Source organism: Ceratotherium simum, chromosome 30 (assembly GCF_057802395.1).
Source record: "Ceratotherium simum simum isolate JZ-2026a chromosome 30, ASM5780239v1, whole genome shotgun sequence".
Taxonomy (NCBI): Eukaryota; Metazoa; Chordata; class Mammalia; order Perissodactyla; family Rhinocerotidae; genus Ceratotherium; species Ceratotherium simum.
In genome coordinates, this window is record NC_141929.1 from 13440536 (window position 1) to 13446566 (window position 6031).

Genomic DNA, 6031 nt, shown 5'->3' on the forward strand with positions numbered 1-6031 from the left:
GGGAGATTATTGGATTATTATGGCAGCAGTTATATTTTGGGATGGATGCGACAGGCAACACATGACAGAGGCAATATGTGAATGCACACAGCAGTGTGACAGACCTCCAACAAGCAGTGTTCCCTTCCCAGATGGTGTATCCCACCAGGCTTGGTCAGTTAGTAAGCCAGTTGCAGCTATAGGACATTCCTCCTTGGTTAATTGCAAGGCAATCATGAAATCCTGGCAACTACGCCAATTGTTTTGTGCAGGTCTCAGCCTATCGATAATGATGCTATCAGCTAGAAATGTTACTGCCCAAGGGGGGTTTTCTGCTCACTGCAAGACATGCCAAGAGTCAAGAGGCAAGGTGGTAGGAAGGAAAGGACTTTTTATTACAGCTTGCTAGCAAGAGGTAAGATGGCTGACTAATGTCCGGAAAAAAAACACCTTACAGAACAAAGACTACAGGCCAGTTATATAGTGGGCTGGTCTCCGGGTGGGGGAGGCAGCTGACATCCAGGTGGGGTATGCATCAGAGACAGGAGCAACACCCTATACACTGATCTTTTAGTTGTCCTTGATGATGGCTATCAGCATAGACTCTGCCCAGGGGTCATCACATTCCTAACTCAAAAGAACAAAGTTATCAACTTGTAGCAGCTGGGAGGGGCCATAAAATCCACAGAACGTGTCTGGGCTAGTTAACCAGAGGTCATTCAAAGTTACAACAGGGTTTCTTTTCTACAGTATGGCTTCCCTTATGTCAACCTTGGGTTGAGCTGGTATCAGAAACGCCTGGGACACTCACCTGGGCCTGCAGTGAGCCCCCCACAGACATCTCCCCTTTCAGAACCAATGTTGTGCCTGGACTGGTCTTTGTGGTTCTTATTATGATTGCAAGATGCCCTCAGCAATAACTATCAGGAAACTTTGGAAAAAAACCCCAAAGTTTAATACTCAAAGGTCTTGGAGGGTACACAGCACACCTGGGGCCACACAGCGGGGTCACGAGTAGAGAGAGCTAGCGTGGACCTGGGGTTCTGCTTTCATTGGGGGTCGATGGTGGAGGCCTAGGGTTTCGAGAGTTCACTTTTTACGGGTGAATTTAAAACGCAGAACAGGAATTAAAAAAGCACGAGAAGGGAAAAACAAGTGGTCAAAGGGTCAGTTATCTAAGTCAACCAGAGACCTCTAAAACAAAGGAAACACAAGTGGTCAAAGGGTCAGTTATCTAAGTCAACCAGAGACCTCTAAAACAAAGGAAACTCGGGGGGTGGGGGGGGAAACGCATAGCCTGGATCTTTATCTAGTCATGTGGCTGGCAATGTATTGATTCAAGATAGCTGTCTTGGAAGTGGAAGCCTCAGCAATCAACAGCTTAAGTCAGGCACTTGCATTACAATTAAAAAACGCAACTGTCAGGTGCTTACACTATAGTGATCTTGTTACTGATTTCTAATTTAATTCTGTTGTGATCAGAGAACACATTCTATATGATTTCAGTCCTTTTAAACACATTAAGACTCGTGTGGCCCAGCTATGTCTATCTTGGTGAATGTTCCATGTGCACTTGAAAAGAATGTGTATTCTGCAGCTGCTGGTGAAGGTGAAACCAGCCAACAGTTAGCCATTGATGATTAAGCAGCTAGTAACTATGGGGGATCCGAATTGGCCACCTTAAAATATGTCTCTGCCTGAATGACACTTTGGTCCCCACCCCTACTAACTAACCAAAGGAGTTTGGGATGGGAGGCCTGCCCCAGAACAGGCCATTACCATAGACATCTCCAGGTATCTGGGTGGGTCCGTGCTAAGCCCATTCTTAGTTCTGGTTGCTCTTTATAAGAGACATTTACATTTGTAAAGAAAATCTCCATTTGTAAAGGTATCTTCTTCCCTGTACCAGGAAGAAGGTGGGGGATGGCCTTACCTAGAAACTTATCAGAATGGAAGGCAAGGACTTAAATCTGCATGATAAACTTACCTGTTGTTAACTGTGCTGTTTAGGCAATATGCTCTCTGACTCCCACTAGGTTCCTATAGGTAACATCCCACTGGAACCCAGGTCACCATGGTAATGGGTGTTTGAGCTATTTTTTTCAAGAACTGAACCCCTTGTCCACTTCAGGCCAGACTGAGACCACCAACCCATCAACTGGGCCCACACAGACATGTGTCCGATAAGTGACCTTTTAACCGCAAGAGGTTGGAACTCCACCCTCAGGGCATGCTAATGCCGCTATTTTGTGAACATGCGTCCTATGAAGAGGCATGAAGCCTGACTACGCTTGCGCAGATCATCAATTACCTCACCTCTCCTCACCTCCAATCATGTCAGACCACCTTGCCCTCTACCCCGTAAACATCCCTGAGTCCCTATTTTCGGGGAAGCGGATTTGAGATTCATTCTCCCTTTTCCACACTTGGCTGCCTTGTGCTTAATAAACCCTCTCTCTCTGCTGCAATCTTTTTGTCTCAGTAATGGGCTTCCTGGACGGCGGGCAAAAACGGACCTGGTGCGGTAACACAGGGTTCTGATGGTGCTCAGGGCAAGCTGCCCCAGGAAGCACCACTCTGGTATGCGGATTATTTCGAGCTGAAGACAATAAGGATATTTGACCTCCCCCCCACTAACTGCCTAGAGAATCTGGCATGGTGGCTCATTCCTGGAACAGATCTTCTATCATGATGGCTATAAAGATAATGTAAAATAGATGTTGCAATGGGAGGGGCACCAAGCCCTTTTTATCAAAAAACTCTATCTCTCCCTGACCAAATTATCAATAGATGACCCTGAAAAGAATTGTCCTTCTGCCCTCTGAAGTCCCAGGCCACTACCCACCCCCAACACGCTCCTCGCCTTTAGCTGCAATACTTAAGCAAGCAGCTTAGACAGAGGGACGAGTTGCTCATTTCTGAGTTTCTCCCATGTATACATGTTATTAAACTTGGTATTATTTTCTCCTGCTAACCTGTCTTGTTGATTATTTGGCCAGCCAGAAGAACCTTAAGGCAAAGGGCAGAGGGAGATTCTCCCTCTTCCCCCGACAGTTTCATCAATGTCAATTAGATCAAGGTGGTTAATAGTGTTCATATTTTCTGTATGTTTGTTGAATTTTTGTCTAGTTCTATCATTACTGAGAAAAGGTGTTAAGATCTCCAACTATGCTTGTGGGTTTGCGTTTTCTTCCTTTAAACCTGTCCGTTTTTGCTTTGTCTATGTTGAAGCTCTGTTATTAGGCACATATATGTTTATATCTTCTTGAATTGACCCCTTTATCATCATGATTACCCTTTATCTCTAGTAATATTGTCTTGAAGTCTACTTTATCTGATATTAAAAGTGACACTCCAAGCTTTGTATTTTATTGGTTACATGTACTATTTTCCCCATCTACTTACTTTCCATCCGTGTCCTTTTTTTTAATAAGCATTTTATTTTTAGTTTTTTGTTGAGGAAGACTGGCCCTGAGCTAACATCTGCTGCCAATCCTCCTCTTTTTGATTGAGGAAGTTGCTGCTGAGCTAATATCTGTGCCAATCTTCCTCTACTTTATATATGGGATGCTGCCACAGCATGGCTTGATGAGCGGTGCATAGGTCTGTGCCTGGGATTCAAACCCATGAACCCCGGGCCGCTGAAGCAGAGCACGTGAACTTAACCACTATGCCACCGGGCTGGCCCCCATCCATCTGTGTCTTTATGTTAAAAGTATGATTCCTTGGGGGCTGGCCCCATGGCATGGTGGTTAAGTTCAGCATGTTCCGTTTAGATGGCCTGAGTTCGTGGGTTTGGATCCCAGGCATGGACCTACACCAATTGTCAGCCGTGCGGGGTGGCGACTCACATACAAAATAGGGGAAGACTGGCACAGACATTAGCTCAGGGCTAATCTTCATCAGGAAAAAAAAATATGATTCTTATAGTGCATATAGATTAGTCTTTTTATTTTTTTAAATATGTTTGACAATTTCTGCCTTTTATTATTGTGGTTGAACTTTAGGTCTGCCATTTTACTGTTTTCTGTTTGTCCTTTTATTATTGTGGTTGAACTTTAGGTCTGCCATTTTACTGTTTTCTGTTTGTCCATCCCCCTTCTCTTTTGTTGTTCCTCTCTCCTTTCTCATCTTCTTTTGAGTTAAAAATATTTTTAGAGTTCCATTTTAACTTATCTATTGGCTTTTTTTAGATATACCTCTTTCCATGATTATTTCAGTGGTTGCTCTAGATTACAATATACAACCTTAACTTTTCATATAGAGTCAGTATAGAGTTTTCTTAGAGTTAGTATTGTACCACGTCATGTACCCCTAGCAAATTCTGTAGCTTCTCTGAACCTCAGTTTCTTTATTAATAAACAAGAATAATAAACTTGTCTCATGGGTTATTTGACTATTGAATAAGCTAATGCATATAAAGCAAATAGTATACTGCCAAGAGCAGAACAAGCAAGCAATACCTATTTACCATCATCACTAATAGCAGTACTGTTGTTACTATTACTGGTAACTACTACTACTGGTCTGATGGTAAATGTTATTAGTGTTTGACCTCCTGAGGCCACAGGGGAGCCATATTGAGCATCCTCATCAGCTTGACCTCCTTGGGGTGGTGTTTTTCCATCTGCTATTATCACTCATTCCTCTAGATGGCCTGCTCCATTAATGACAGTTTATGTCTCCGAGTATCCCTCATCTGCCCAGGCCTAGCCATCCTGTGCCCACTCTTCAGGCTGCTCCTGTACTCAATACAGTGAACCAGCTGACCATAGCCAGTCCCAGCTCCACCCCTAGCCTGGTCCTCATCACAGACAACACCTGCCTTTATTTTTCAACATTACAGCAAAGTGATCTGAGGCCACAGTCCCACAGACCTCCTGCTACCTTCAAGTGCATACTTCCCAGCATGACAGAACTCCCCACATCTCAGTCTCTCCCTTTTTAATTCAAAGGGGCAGCCTCTGCTCAGTCCTGGCCTTTCTTCATTTCCCTGAGAGGTATCAAGCCCCATTTGCTGCCCCTCCTTTTCTCACTTTCATTAATGGTCTCAGCATCCTGCAGAGACACAGGCCTCTGATAACTTCCTCTTTCCACATTCAGCATCAACCAGACAGACAAAAAGTGCTAATGGCGGCTCTACTCCCCAACAACCTGCACAGTTACTCTAAATGTTTTTCAGGGTGTGGAATTTCAGAGTTTTGAGGTGGGGATGGGTAATTCTCAGGAGTCTGGATGGGCTGGAGGTGGGAGAAATGGGGCAAACACCAGAAGACCCTAGGAACAGATCTAGGAAAGCAGAAGGAATTCAAATGAGCTTGGATCCTTATAAGATTTCTCACTAATTGTCAACAATCTATCAGTAACAGATAGGAGGAAGCACTTGGTTGCTGTCTGAAGTTTTCTTGAAAGCAATTGAAATGGCGACTATAACTTGGCAGCATTTCATCTCTTAGGCTTCTCTTCCTAAGTTGGGGTTTCTGCTTCTGGACAACTCTATCCAAATTCTCCTCCCAGTTAGCATCAAGCTTATCTCCTTTTTAAAAAGCAGATGATGCTACTCATTTAAAATCCTACTGTGGCTTCACATTTTTCTCACAGGGACAGGCCCAGCTCATATCTATGTTTCCAGCTTCATCACATAGCCTGTCCTCTGCCCAGGTTTTCTGTCTGCTCCTGGGATGCACAGCTAATATGTATACGCCCCAAGGGCAGGAGCCCTCTGTCATAATATAATCTTGCTCACCACCGTAGCCCCAGCAGCCCACAATGCCTACTCCCTTGTTGCTGCTCAGGACATCTTTTTTGAAGGAATGAATGAACGTCCGTACATCCACTGCCATGATTCATGTCAGTGGCCATGGTCTGGACTTCTCACGGGGTTTTATGCTTCCTTTACTGTCCAATAACTTGTTTTCAGTACATATCTCTGGGTTCTTTCACACGAGTCCTGCTAACCTTTATAGCTGTGTTTTGGTTGGTTGGTTGTATTTTGCTTAACCTTCTCACAGTCCTTATACCAAGAGAGGTAGGTTCTTCTTTAGCCAAACGT